General features: G+C 36.4%; 1 protein-coding gene across 10 annotated transcripts in view; it reads right to left on the bottom strand.

Annotated features, from left to right (window-relative positions):
- mbl (splicing regulator muscleblind) overlaps positions 1–16,488 on the bottom strand; it is a 464,503-nt gene that overhangs the window by 180,702 nt on the left and 267,313 nt on the right. For all 10 annotated transcript variants that reach the window (XR_016305787.1, XR_016305788.1, XR_016305786.1 and 7 more), the window contains one exon: positions 1,757–1,819. The gene's annotated coding sequence lies outside the window, so the exon portion shown is untranslated. The remainder of the gene's footprint in view (positions 1–1,756; positions 1,820–16,488) is intronic.

Consider the following 16,488-nt stretch of genomic DNA (forward strand, 5'->3'; position numbering starts at 1 on the left):
CTTCTATAAAGGAGTAAGAAATTTTGATCCGATTCAGTAATTTACAGGGCTTTTAAATGTCAATATTTATGTAAGGATATATTTCTTGCCGATTGTAACATTTGATGGCCGAGAAACTCCACCATTAGCCCGATAATAAATAGAAGTTATTTTTATACAAGTTTTGGCACGCGTCCAAATAATGTAAGGGGAAAAAATCCCGAAGCGATGTAGTAGTCGGTGTTGGGGCCAAGCCGAGCAACGCCGGCCCACCCAGATATGCCAAACACTCTACTACGGGCTACTTTTCTATAAGTAAGTCATTTCGGTCTTATATCTGTCTTCCTCCGCTGCTACATGGCTCGAATATTACTGATTATAACGCGGGTTGATACTTAAGTGACTTACACGGAACCAGTCATAATATCACCAATTTGACCCATTTTATGTACCACGCTAATTCTTAAGGCCCCGTGTTACGTGTTCAAAGATGGTTTGAAAGGGAGATATGTAAATACGAATGTTAGAGGGAGCGCGCTGATATTAAAAAAAATGATAATAATTGAGCGAAAATGGTGAAAATATTTAATAAAACCGTTTGAGCAAAACATCACGACAAATGCTTTAGTTGCATTTAAAGATACACTGTGAATTTTTCATGCCTATAATATATTAAATAACAGAACAAAAGGTGTTTTTAATATTTTACGGATTTTGTGATTTTTTTCTATCGAGGGAATTTCATATGATAACATTTCGGCAAAACAAATGTACAGATATTATCTTAACTTCAATCTTAACAAGAGTTAATGTGAAACTTGTTATAAATCGATAGAAATTGGCTATGCAGGGGCTTAAGGGGAAAAATAATGGAAGTATTAATTCAGTTGAGAAAGAGGATTGTGTTTCGAATGAGAGGCAAATGAAGTTATCTTCACTAAAGTGTCTAAACTTACCAACAGAATACTTAGTGGTATCTAATCCTTCTTTGCCAGATTTCCAAGAAAATCCCGTCTATGAAAACGATCTATCAAAACCAACAAGTATGCCATCAGATATTAACATTTATGCTTGTATTAAAAGCGCATCGTTGCGTAAATAAATATATAGAACAGCTTGAGGATACTGGCGCTGGCTTATTAATACCGTCATGTTTGCGTAAAAGTGAAGTAGCGTGCTACAGCTACAGCGCGGCGCCAGCGTGAAGGACGCTCCACGATGACCGAGCTGATAGTGGACAGTAGCCCCTAGTCCAGGGTTTACCGTGCACTCCAGACCCTCTATACTGCATACTCCAATATCTAGATGAGTGGCTAATGTGCGACGGGGATTCTGCTGTGGCAAATTCATATAGAGTCCTGCCACAGAGATCCGTTATAACTTATAACTTATAATTGAAATAAACGTAGAGGTCAGAATGGAACCATCAGCGGTATCCTAAATCACCATGTTATCATACTTTTAATTTAGCACTAATATATCATTACCGGTGATCAAAAAAACTATTTTAAAGAATTTTATGGATTTCAAATACACTGAAAAAAAAATTAGCTCCCATGTTCATTATTTTTAACCTTGAGATAAAGCAAATACAGGGTCATTGATAAATTTACCGTTAATGTTTCCAATTAATGCACATCAATAAAGATATTAACAACAATATGTTAAATAATAATTACAACAATATGTTAAATAATAATTACACCAACATGTCAGTAGGGACGTATGTATTCGCTTATAATGTTAATATAATTAAATATATATAAAAGTAACTTACGGTTTGGGAACAAAACAATATTTGGAGTGTTCTGTGTATGCTGTGGGCAGGTTGCAAATTGTTCTGTAAATAAAGAAAAAAAAAACACAATTATAGAACAGCTGAAACTCTCGAACCTATTTTTTGTGTTGCCTTAATATAGCGTTGATATCTTATTATTATATACCCCCCTCGTAACACGATAATTACATACTTATTCATATGCAAATAATGAACCTACACACATAATAACCCTTGTTCGCACAAAAGTAGCTCTAAAATAAGTCTAATATGAAATAGAGTATTTCTTTATAAGAAACGAAAGGAATATTGAAAATTTGGCAAGAGCTCACGATAAATTATTTGGTAAAAAAAATTAGGCCACAATGAAGATTTGCGAGCATGGCAACAGACTGAGAATAAAGTACAGGGAATAGGGCGCACGCACACATGCCCCTTAAAACAAATTTCCCATTTTCACATCAGAGTTAAAAGCCTCTGCGAAAATGGCTGCTACCCTACGGCCGCCAACTGGGAAATATGCCAACTTAATAAAAGTATAGAAAAGACTATTCCATTTTTTCTTGATGTAAATTTACGACCTCTAGATTTATTATCGTAAAATTTCAAATTAACGCAAAGTTACTTTGTTTTCGTTTAAGTCTGTGGATCCAAAGCGCGCTCTGGAAGGGGCACCATCCAAACAAACCCCATTTAGGGGGGTTCGCTTCGGGAACATCTTCACATTCACAACTTCTAACTCGGGCTAAAAATACGTGATTCTTTGTTCCAAGCGGGGTAGGTTTTGGTTTGTGCCATAACTTCTTATATTAGATGCTTCCAAATCTTTATGTTTGGAAGAGTTTCCAAGTTCGCCAAGTCTTCCGGCAATGCTGATCGTATTATATACACAACAAAACTTCTCCGAAACAACAGACACTAGTCTAGTCTTCGCATCGTACAATAATAAAATAAACAAAACATTTACGTTGTACCCTTTTGTTTTATTTCTTAAATGATTGTAGACGTATTCATGTGTAAGGCAGTTAGACACGAATAAGTCTACATTAATTTTATCGAAACTCTTCGGTACCATTTTTGTTTTTCTACATGTTTTCGTCTTGTTCATCTCATCGTCCAGTAACTTTTACAGCGGCATTGAGCTTTATGCCTGTGACAGGCCATGATATAAGCGCATTCTATTTTCGTTACTTGGCATTTCAGCATATCGCTCGCCATCCATTACCATTGGTAGTATGGCGAGCGATATGCTAAAATAGGCGAAGCCATGCTGCTTATAGCGTAATGCGTACTCTTGAACATAACTTAATTGACGAGATTTGTTCACACGTTTGCTGTTTTTAGTGCATTTAATTATATTGATTACTAAAATTTGCTTCCTTATTAATTCGTCATTTTTTTATTTATTTTAAGTTAAAAGAAATATATACACATTTCACTTTTTTAACTAATAAGTATAGATTAAAAATAAAAATCTAAATATTATTATTTACTACGTAACTTACATAATACATTTTAATTTTAATTTCTCATCTCACTTTATCTTGTACATTAATGCCTAGCTACTAGAAGCGCACCTAGCGGTAATTATCATTTATATCTTGAACATTAATGCCTAGCTACTTGAAGCGCATCTAGCGGTAGATATCATTTCTATCTTGAACATTAAGAGGGTAGCAGAGATAACGATTTTGTCGAAATTTACTAAAATAGTTAAAAAATTGGTCAACTGTGTCGCCCTCATCGTATTTTGTAGACAATTCCGCCAAAACGTTACTGAACAAGTGGTTTGATGCTAATATCCGGGCATAAACACCCGAGGTCTCCCGATCGACAACAACGAACATTCCCGATGACAAATTAAAAATAGCGTGTTTTATCTTAGCCGTTTATGTGGTAGCTGGCTTTCAATTTTTCCCTACAATGTGGGAATTTTCCCTTGAGATTCCCTAATTTGTTGATAAACATTATATGAACGGCTTTTTAAAAACTGGCGGATATCCACGATTAAAATAATTTGATTTTATAAGTAAACTATGAGCTTTTTACTGGGTTTAACCACTACTATTTATGCTTATTTTAGTTTCAAAATACATAAATGTCGAAAGAGATCTCAAAGTTTTATGTAAATCTGCATCTTCTCCATATGAAATAATTATTAGAGAGGTATTGATTTAATTAACATGTAAACTAAAATTCCCTATAAAATTGTAAGAATTTAGGAAAAAATATTTTTTCCCCAAATATTGGAAATATTTCAATTCAATGAGCACACTCCCCAACGGCCGGCTCTTCCGACTTGCGACTGATGAGGGCTGTCACAACATTGAAATATAAAACACCTTTGAGAATACTTTTATTTATTTAAAAGTTTAGGTTTTTACAGTGAATAGGCTGTCATAACATTGAAATATAAAACACAGTTGAGAATACATTTATTTAATTAAAAGTTTTGGTTTTGACAGTGAGTAGGCATATAAAAAACAGTTTTTATAATTTTTTTTATGCTTCCGATTTTGTTGTCCGTGTTAAATCTTCCCCATAATCTTCCCCCCCGCCCTTGAGGTGTTTTTGCACAAAAACGGCGCTATACAAGTCATCCAAGAATTATTATCATTATTTATTATAGGAAAAACTAAACCCTTCCACTCACTTTTCCACAAATGATCAGCTAGTCAATCAACACTATGCAAGTGCATTATATAAGTAAAATAAATACAAAACAATCAAGAACAACAACACGTCAACTCACCAGAGATCAAATGGGAAAAAAAAATCACCGACTCCAGATATTTTCATATCAGAGGGTTCGGCTCGGTAAAACTTCTAACAGGGCCTATAAATCCTACTGATCCCTCAACATAAATATTTAAAAAATCTTTCGTTATCCTACATGTATTCAAAATGACCGACTTTTGCATCTTTATATATAAATTTTTTGATAGATCTAATACGCCTTAATTTTTAATGAGAGAGCTAGGTATGATGCCAGTAGCCGAAATAACGAATGGTAATATTTTTATAGTCTGAGAATGCCAAATTCTTTTTATTTCGTTTTCTAAATCTGTGTATTTTCTTATTTTTTCATTAACACATTTTTGAATGTTACAGGAATTTGGAATAGCGACATCAATGATATAAGTTATTTTTATAATATTTTCATGTAAAACTATACCGGGTCTATTATGACTAATCGTTCGGTCTGTTAGTATAGTTTTATCATAATATATTTTATAAAATTCAATAATATTTTATTATTATTGTTATGCATTTTTATTAATATTATTATTGTTTTTTGTATTTCTTTGGCATTCACTATGTAACAATTTCTAGACATTTTTTGTAATAGCTAGTTAATGACACGGACGTGTCGAAACCGGTCGCTAATTTAATAAAATTTATACGTAACAAATGTACATTGTGAATAATAAAACTCGTTAAAAACAAAAAATGACTATTATAGTTTCCTATGAAATATTGATATTTTCATATAAACACTAATGATTCCACTTTTACGTTAAAACTTTTTAGGCTTATAAATAAATACACATTTAAGATTCTTCCAAAATTTGGTATGGTAACAATCACTTTAAAAATATACTAGAATAATGTCTTTCCCTTCTTGGAATAAGTGGATATTGATATTTTTATTGTAAGTAAGGTTCTCGACTTCGATTGCAGAGGTTGCGGGTTCAAATCCCGGCATGTGCGAATAATTTTTTTTGGGAAATCAAATAATTGAGGTCAGGTTTGTGTTGTTTGCTTTATCTGGTGTTTCTGATGGGGGAAAATTAATTTAAGGGATATTTACAGATTGGAATATTCCAAATAATAGAACTTTTGTGCTATTTTTTTTCGCCTAGATCGTGATAGTGAAAAAGTTTGGCAGTAAAATGATTTACGAATTTTTTACAATATTTATGTATTTTTATATATGTATTTTTATAACGTCCCGATAAACCATTTTTTGGCAGATTGACTAACGGGTTCAAACAGTTATATATAATCTTTTACAAAAAAAAATTATATATATGTACATATATTATATTATATAATTATATTTTATTTTCATTTGTTCAATTCACGAAGAGCTATAATAGCCAAATTAAATAATCAAATTATTATTTTAATTAAACACCTATTTGCACAGCCCTATAACACTAGGCACATGAAATACGATACGTCTGCCCGTCTATACTGCTGGAAGCAATTATAATACTGCTGTCTCGTTCGTACATATCCACAGCGGGCGCAAGCAAATGAGATGAGTTGACAATAATTAAGACCTGCTACATATTGTTCAGCTGGAAGGTAATATATAACAAGGTACAATCATCTCAACAACGTTCGCCTCAACGCTATTCAAATTCTTGTTCACCTTTGACACGCTCCCTTCAAATTACATGAACAAAGTCTACGTTTTGATTTTATGTCTACAATATATACGTATATCGAAAATAAACTATTACCCTTACGTTTTTTAACACTACTTTACAGAAGAGAGCGTCGCGAACGACCGCTTGTGGCGAACGATCTTCGCGTTATGATTGAATATGTAAAATGCAATCATTTATATGTGTTTAGAGTTTAAATGAATATAGAATATCACCAATTAAATCTTTAAATTAATTTAATTTATTTATCAATTAAGATAGTATAAATACTGTTTAATTATACGGTTTTTTTTTTTTCAAATTGCTGTTTTTTAATACATAAAATTGACTTCAAAGTAAGTGTATTTACATAGTTTTTCAAAATAATATCACAAAGTTACTTAGCTATTATATAAAAATATAGAAGTTGGGTCCTATAGGTTGAGATATGTTCTATCAAAAAATATTTTTTATATATTTTTGTCATGTTGTATGTAGTAGCAGATGAAAGTAATCTTGAGGTCGATTGGCGATTTATTGAAAACTACTATTTTATAAACAGCTGTAAAGTAAGAAAAATATTTTTTTAGATTATTTATTTTTAACAGGTTGTATATAACATACATGTATCTAAAAAACATACACGATAAATATTTTTTTGAATATGCTGTTACGGACACAAGTGACTTCGAAAATACGAAAAAAACCGCAAAAATAGAAAAAGCCCTCTTGGACTGTTAATGCCTAGCTACTTAAAGCGCACCTAGCGGTAGATATCATTTATATCTTGGACATTAATGCCTAGCTACTTAAAGCGCACCTAGCGGTAGATATCATTTATATCTTGGACATTAATGCCTAGCTACTTGAAGCGTACCTAGCGGTAGATATCAATAATATCTCGAAAATGAATGCCTAGCTACTAGAAGCACACCTAGCGGTAGATATCATTTATATCTTGTACATTAATGCCTAGCTACTAGAAGCACACCTAGCGGTAGATATCATTTATATCTTGAACATTAATGCCTAGCTAGTAGAAGCGCACCTAGCGGTATATATCATTTTCATATTTGACTGCTATGCTATTAGTGACATGAATTTGAATAAATATATTAAAAAATCAGCCACGTAATAAATAATTAAGAAAGAAAAACCACACGTATGTCTCAACTGCTCCCAACCGTCTACAGCCAATGAGACGTCCCCAATTGGGGTATGCTAGGAGGATTAAGGTAGAGGGGAGGAGAATGGGATGGGGAAGAGGAAGGTGGGGAAGTACCTTGCTATTCAGATCTGGTCACCAAACACGGGCAAAGCCATTTTAAACAACGTTTCAATTAAAAACTACTTGTATGTACTTATTTAAGTTAAGAAAGTGAAATGTAAATTTCTTTTCACTTAATAAATAAAACTAAAAAAAAAAATAAATTTAAAAAAAAAATACCGAATGGTGGTCTTGCATCGGGGCGATACTGAGATACGATATCTTCCAGTCTGGAACGTGCCGCAAATTTACTATAAATAATTAAATTGCGAAATAATCAAATAAAATTTACTTGCGCACGTCGGGATTTGAACCCGCAACCTCCGACTAAGTTTTAGTAAAATGATAAAAATAACGTTTTTTATCGCGGCAACATAATGGTGCCTGCGTAGCCGCTACCTTGAGGTTCGCTTGCTTGCATCCCCTCGGTGGGTGGGGTTTGTTGGTTCGTTGGGTGGGTGGGATGGGTGGAGCGGGGCAGCAGCGGTCAGCCGGAGCGCGGGCTCAGATAACCGGAACGCCGCGGAAGTGGGGAGAGGAAGGGGAAGGTGAGGCTGGTGGCAAATACGTTGTGTCCGATAAATTGCCAATTCAAAACCGATAGCGGCGGCGAACAAATGGTTTAGTCGTAACCCCGATTTATCAGCGTGTGAATTACGGGCCCGGCCGGGCGCTGGAGCGCCGGACGCTCCGAGGCCCGGTAATTAGCCCCGTACTGGGGCCCGGATGAAGTATGTGCCCCGGAACCAGGAACCATCGAACCTACTGTGAAACATACACAATTTTTGCTCAGATATACATTTTTCTTTAAAAGAAAGACAAACATTCCCAGGTCACGAATAACCTGACAATATTTGAAAATCTCCTACTACCACCACAGTAAGCGAAATTTTTTGCTTTTGTTGAGATGGAAGACTTGCCAGCCGAGGAATAGAAAACACAACGGCTGGGTGGGACTATAACGCGCCCACTCAGCAACTGACCAGTATATATTGTGAACCAGTTAAAAAATTACAAAAAATAGTTGTTTTCGTCCCAGTTTCAACAGACTTTTTTCTAACTGATCAAAAATAGGTCTTGTCTTATCCATCGACAATTAAAGAAACAGGCAGTTAAATATTTTAAAAAAAAAACAAAGCTTTGTAGCTCATGCTGAAAATTACTCTGCCCCCTCAAAATAGTTGTGTTAACCTAGAAAATGCTACAGCTTACTTTCGACAGTTTTGATTCAGCTTACAAATTTTCTGCTTTACAGGTTAAATTGGAGTAATTTATGAACTAATAATGTCGGCTATAATTGAATTCAATTGCGTTTGACAAACGTTTCACTTTGAATAAGTGGGAAAATAACTGATAAGTGTACTAATAACTAGTTATTATTATCTACAAACAGAAAATAATTCCACTGAACAGCGAACAAAACGAAATTAAATTTGACGGCAAATATGCAATCGGTAACAGCCGTTGTGATAAATTTGAATAATTTTGTTACTTATTTAACTGAAAAAACATGCAAATTTCACATTAATCGATGAAATATTTCAGATCCAAACACATCTGTGACTCGAATTAACGGGACACACAATTATTTGCGTCAGAGTGTAATATAAAATTTAAAAACTTCAAACATGTGGCGCAATAGCTAAAAACGCAGACTGTCAAAGTTTATTTTTATATTCATTTAACACGAGGAAAGCCGGAGGATACAAACGGGGTTAAAAAAGTGAAAAGTGTCGCAGTTGAGTGAAAAGACCTTTCACCAAAGGCTGCAAAAGCGCATCGTCAAAAAAACAAAATGCATTCTAAAGTAAAAGCCCTCGACTCTTTTCTGTGGCGTCTTACCCCAGCCTCCTCCTCTATGGCTGGCATTCCTGTAGCCCCACACACACTGCTTTATATCATCTCTCATATACACAACGGATCAACCTCCTCCAGTCACACGCACACTAGCGCCCCCTCCCAGGGGCGGGAAGAATGGGGTAACTTAGTTGCAAACCCTCATTGAAAAGATAAAGCCGTTGACAGTTTGACTGAATGAGTTTTTCAATAGCGATCTGATTTCAACGAACAATTTTAGCGAACCTTAAAAAATCGTTTTGATACAATAATTATTATTAAACACAAATATTTTTATTTTGAACATTGGCAGGTTTAAAAAGACTTTTCTTTAAAATAAAAAGTTGATGTAAGAGAACAAAACGGAAGTAATTGTGTAGGACTGGCAACCCTGCCGTGGGAATAGGAAATAGTACTAAGTGAAGGAAGGAGGAGCCACGAAGTAGCGTGGCGACCGCTTGCACAGCTTAGAGCTCAGTCCCCGCGAGGGCGACTGTCTTTTGATAGCGCATCATCAAATTTGAACGCGTCACTCCAGCCCACAATGGCAAGTCGTACAGCGGCGGAAATTAATCGTGGGTACTCTTTACTTCTGGAGAATTCAGGACGGAACCACGGAATGTAATAAAACTAATAACACTTGGACAAATGTATGCAGTGATGTTTTTGTGAGGAATAACAGTCTCCGGAACAATGGGAAGCCATATTTCCGGAGGAGGGATCGAGCACATCTTCCCATTCATTAATACGCCTCGACAGAGCGGTGACCACCCATTGGTACTTGGTCAGTTGTCTCCGTATCGTGGGGAGGTAACGATCGTGGCACGTGGTATATAATACTGTAAAACTTCATTCAAATAACCAGTAATAATTCAAAAGCTCTCATATTTACAACGCTCATTGGATATCTCAGACACAAAACTGTACATAGATACCAACTATATTCAAGCGTTGGAGAAAGTATCATCATCGTAACATCGGCTGATGGATGGCTAATTCCATATACAGTATACAGCTGTCTTGAAAACACTATAATCTTGTATCTCTTAGTTTTATTTGCATCATTAATAAAAAAGTTGGTGAGGCATTCAGAGATCTAGTTTTGTTTTCTTGTAAAGAGGCTGTCGGTCTAGAGTCTAGACTAAGCTAAGTTCGCCGTTAGCAGTGCATCGCCAACCCGGCTACAATGATGTCATTGATAATTCCGACTGCTACACTGACGCAGATGGCATATAATAATATGTAGGCTAATGACTGAAGCCGTGGACAGACTGCTGAATTCATGCCTAGTTGTAATACGGCTGAATCCGCTCCATTCCCGATGAGACAATGGCGGGTCCCAACCAGAACCAACACAACTATGGACATCGCATGTACACTGCAGCGAGTGGTGCATGGATCGCGGACCGGACCTTACCTATAATACGAGTCACCGGTTGACATTTACCTCAGTGTGCCACATGGTCGCTGTGCTATTTCAAAACGGCTTTCATCTCGATAGTTCATTCAACATTCAATAGTGCAGCAAGACAAGTCTGCCCAGCGCTGCAGATTGGGTATCGCGGGGTGAGGTAGGACTAGTCTAGTACTGCTGGCTAGTCGTGACAGGATCGCTGGCTGCTGGTTGTTAGTGGTGGCTAGCGGGTGGGGTAGTTTACGCCGTTGGCTAACCCCAACTGCACCGCGGTGGTCTGGCCCCGGTGTACTCCGCACTGCATATTAAATCATACCGACCCCAAACCCTCTACACACTTTATGTTCTAGTGTGTGCAAATACATTTAGCTTTAATTATTAAAATAGGCTCTCAATCAATGCATACAAAGCAGTTTGAGGCCGGGACCGGTACGTTGGAACCATGCACGGCTCACGTGAGCTGAAATTGGAATCAAAAACTAAAAACTACTATTCACTCTTTACGAAAGCTCGGAACAAATGCCGTAACTGCATTAATCCGATTCCATCAGTTCCGTATGTATTGGGGAAATAATGCTAAATAATTAGTGTGGTCAACACTCAGCCCATTCTAAATTCGTACAAATAATGAACAGTCGAAATGCGGTAGATTTTAGTTTGATGCCTAATATTTGCTTCGGGTACATACTTAATTGAACACAATCATCGGTCGGAATTAATTTCGAAATTATGCTAACTCGACCAATTTACGAATGATTAGCGATTGGAATAAACACAGCAGAAATAGGTAATTTAAATGGAAATAAATCGTACTTTTTTTATTTGCGTGATTTAAAAACAAAAACAAAAATTCGAAAGAACACTGTGATATGCCGAAATGAAAAAAAAATATCCACGTTCGATATCATATTATGTAACATCGAGCGACTGCCTTTGACTTGTTCAAATGCCAGATTCAGGTAGGCGACACGTTACGCTATACGCATAATGGCTTAGCCTATTTCAGCATATCGCTCGCCATACACAACAAATGGGAATTTATGGCGAGCGATATGCTGAAATAGGCTAAGCCAAGAAAATATAGCGCATTTGCAACGTCACAGGCTTCATTGACCTGGGCATAATTTAAATAGGTACACCAAGTTCAGTGCTTAACATACAACGCAACATCCTTACAAAAAGATTATCTTATTTTTTCGAAAAATATTTTTCTTATTTTCAGGTCATATTTAGGTCGTAGATATTCAAAATTCTCCTTTATTTACATTCGGAAAAGTTGCACCAATATTCCCACATTTTGGATGAATTGACATAACATCTAATAATCTAGCTAGGAATAAACACGAATCTGAATATTGTACATTTGACTTAGAGACTCACAACGAAACCAGTAAAATAAAAAAATAAACCAGTGTACAGTTTGCGAGTTTTCAGTGGGACAAACGAAAATACAAATAAAAATTTGCGGTATATATACCGACCTAATGTGATACAATTAGAGGGCCTTCCCTCGGAATGCAATACTCGTTTCCTTCAGAGCTCCACTCAAACTGATTAAACCTGTTCATTCACGTGCTCACGTTGATTCGAAAATTGGCTTATGTAAATAAGTCAGTGTATTTTTAAAAATAATTGAGGTAGTGCGCTGTGCGTCAGGCTTTCAGAGTCCATCGATTTGCAATTAGGTGGGCACCCAGTACCCACCTACCCAACGCCACCTGATTGCGGGGAGAGGGGAGGTGGCCCATTGGTGGCCCACAAGCGGCCACAGGCGGCATCGGGGCACATTCCTTTTAATGCGCTCAAATCGCGCTTTGATGACTGACTGATAAAATTACATTGCGTTTTGCACTTCATACTTGGGGGAATTAAGTGGGGAGTTTGGGGACGCAGAACTCAAAATAAAGAACAAAAAATATTATTATGGAGATTTGGAACAGAATGCGTTTCATTATTGTTTTTATTTTTATATTTTTTTATATTTACTCCACACAGGAGGCCCTGTAGAAAATAATTTCCCTCAGGGCCTATGTCATCTTTGGGGATGTTGTGTGGATGGTCTTTTTGTGGAGAGGAAGGAGTGAACATGGGTCTTGAAGAGTCCCATGTTGTAGGAGGGAGGAAACACAGAGGCCGGCAGTTCGTTCCACAGCCGAGCTGTTGAACTTAAGAACGAATCGTAGAAGCGACCCGTTCTCATGTGACAAATGTCAACCGTGTACAAATGTTGGGCGCGCGTTTGGTGTGTATCCCGACTACGCACCGGTGCCGAAGGGATCAATGACGCTAGTTCCTCAGAGCATCTTCCATTGCAACCTGACGCCTGTGCTCTAAAGATTGCAGTCCGTTTGTTAAGATTGGGGAATCTATCAAACGGACCGCCCGTTTTTGCAGAGTCAAGGGTTTTTTTCAGGTATTTAGGGGCTCCGGACCAGAGATGGCTGCCAAATTCGACAGTAGGGCGCACTTGCGATTTGTACAGGGTCAGCAGTTGTGTAGTATTGAAGTATCTGCGGGCCATGTACAGTACGCCCAGCTTCTGAGAGGCCAACTTTACTCTACATATTATTAACTATTTCCCACTAAAATTTTAGTCACACTTTTTTAAAAATTTATTTTATTTATTTATTAAGTTAAAAGAAATTTTACATTTCACTTTCTTAACTTAAATAAGTACATACAAGTAGTTTTCTAATTATAGATTTAATATAATAAATATAATAATAATATATAATTTAATATAATAATTTAATTATTATTCATTTAATGAATGGGAAAGATACGCTAAAGATATATAAGTATAACAGTGGTTAAAGACCACCAGTTATTATCGAAATGACGCTTTAAATGGCTTTAGCCGTGTTTGGTTGCCAGATCTGAATAGCCAGGTACTTCCCCCACTTTCATGTTGCCAATATCCTTCCCCTCCTCAAATCTTCAGCCTGACAACATACATAAAATTGGCGACGCCATAGACATAGCCATACTCCGGACGGTTGGGAGCAGTGTGGACTCGTATTCTAGTACTCGTACTCTAGTACGGTATTCACGTAATTTTTAAAATACCAAGGCCGATTGTGTCTATTCATATCACACAAGAGCTATTAATACCCGTGTATGAGTGTTTCCAAATTATGCATGAGTGTGAATAATAACCAAACAAAAGGTGCGTTAGTATCGTATCGGATAACGTAGCTAGTTTACTTAGTCCCCCCCCCCCTTCACCACCCTCATACAGGTGATGAAATGGTCCGGTCCCAAAGCAAACCATATAAACACACAACATACAAAAGACATAGTACTACTTTCCCTTTATCTGGTACCTAGTACCTACGCGACTACCTACTCGGTTAGGATCTCCCGCCTACGCAAACCTGTAGACCAAAGCTGTTCGAACTACTACGAAAGTGTTAACAAAGATTACGTTGGGATGTTTCTATTCCTAGAACACTTCTCATAATATTATGGCTTCTAAGGGAAATAATATTAGTAGTACAACCAGCTAATTAAAATTCAATTTATTTCTAAGCCGTGACCTACATCCAAATAAGCGGATGATAAATTATCAGACATTTTACGGATACGAAGTAATTAGTACCTACCAACAAATTAAGCAAAAAAATAAACTGAATTTACTAATACATTATCGAGAGCTTAAACAGTGTAAAAATAATAAATAATTGTTTTGCGTAAATACTTTTTTCTTCTTCTTTGTAATTTATATGGAAATTCCCTGAAAAAATATATTAAGATCTCTTTGCAACGTTCTTCATCGCGTGGTGTAAATCTTTGCCGATGGCATATTTAACGGACGTGGATTAATTGGATTATAATTCGATATTTTTGGTATTGAGAATAAATTATCATAAATAAGGCCGCCCGCCCCCACGAACGACCTCTGAACATACACCCTCGTTGTATACAAAACTCTCACAAAATAAACGGCACCGTGCAAAAAGGCATACATGATTTAGAAAAGGAAAAATTTCACAACTCACCAGTATGACACTGTTTTGCTCGGGTTCTTCTGCGTACTTGCAAATAAGACATGAGCAGAAAGGTCTTTAAATAGGAACTTTGTAAGCATTATTTAGTCAGGTAGGTGGTACTTACTACCAATATGCTTTTATTTTTTTAGCAACAGCTCTCCCTAGCAACTCGACACGCCTTGTGACTCGTGTGCATGTTTAATTTTTCTTATTAATCAACATTCCGAAATCCGACACAATAATAACTAATTAATATTAATTTAATTTGAACAGGAGATCCCCAGAGCGGAAAGGAGGTGTAAACGACATTGTTATTAAAGCGGACTAAAGTGGAAAGATGATTAGGTACCGCTGTTTTTAGCTGCGGAGATTTATAACTAAAATAGATAAAGGCAATGATGTTACAATTCATCTAGACTTGTTATTTTCTCACAAAATTAAGATAAAATTTGGCAAGAAAGAAACACTCTTATGTTTCCAGTAAATTTCAGTGCCGGCAACCCGGGCGTTTATTTATTATTAGTTATGTACATACATGATTTTTCTCCTTACCCTTCTCACTAGACAAAGTCTGTTCTGAGGCTGGTAACTAACAATTTCTAATTACATAAAAACAAATAAGTGGTAAAAAAAAAATATATATACTATAGTAAAAATAATAATAATAATAATCATAACGTTGTTCACGGACGACAAAGATAGACATTAAAAAATATAAGCGTGTATAAACGAAATAAATGATAGGACCGGGTGGAATTTTCGTAATCAAAAGTTGCGTCGAATACGAAGTATGGATAACACAAATCAACCATTTCATTTGGGAGGCGGGTTTGGGTACCGCCGCCCCGGGAACAATTTATTGTATAAACAACACCTCTGTCATAGGTCATAGGTGGTTCGCCACGTTTGGCGATTTAGGGTGTGTTTAGAGGTGTTTTCAGAATGCGCGTGCCCATAAACGTCGTGGGTGTCAGATCGGGAGAGGCTGGTTTGGGGAGACCCTTTGACCTCTCCAACGGTCTCTCGACCCATCGTCTTGCGCCGCAGTGGGAGGGATATATTCATATGTCCTTCACTCCTGGACACACTGATGCCTAGATTCCTAACCAACCCTCATACCTTTTCTTTTACCTTTCCAGAATTTACTCTACTTCCTTTCCTTAAAAAATACCCTCCACACAGCATCCCAAGATGACGTGGCCCTGAGGTAGATTATTTTCCTCAGGGCCTCCTGTGTGGGGTTAATGTAAAAAAATGAAAACATCGTGTATATCTTGCTTTGAGATAGCAAATACGTAGCAAAATAAATTAAATTTAATTAATTTAAAAAAAAAACTAATGTTATTAGAAACAGATTTCATTATTGTTATGATATATAATTCTATTAAAAAGAAAGACAAATATTTTAGAGTGACGAATAACTGACAAAATTTGAAAATCTTATAGGTACTACCCATAGACATATGAATATTAGTAGACCTGCCCTAAGTGATTAAAAGCGTATTATCCCCACTCCCCATACCGGTTCCATTGGAGCCGGCTGCGCTCGCGTATGGCCTCAAGTGAAATTTGAAAACGTGACGTCATCATTCTTGTGCGAACTATGGTCGAGGCATCATCGGTTCATTTTACGAAATAACACGGCAAAATGTTGACTTGTACTATGAAAACTTGTAAAAATAGATGTGAAAAAGAGAATAAACCCAATTGTCGTATTACATTCCATATATAAGCATTATTTTACTTTATTTTATATTATCATTTTTATTTTTTATTACGTACATGCTACACATTACACAGACTAGATCCATCCCATACCCCTCCCTTCCCCATCCCATCCCTATAGGCTAATG

Source organism: Hesperophylax consimilis, chromosome 4 (assembly GCF_061612785.1).
Source record: "Hesperophylax consimilis isolate HC1 chromosome 4, BYU_Hcon_1.0, whole genome shotgun sequence".
Classification (NCBI taxonomy): domain Eukaryota; kingdom Metazoa; phylum Arthropoda; class Insecta; order Trichoptera; family Limnephilidae; genus Hesperophylax; species Hesperophylax consimilis.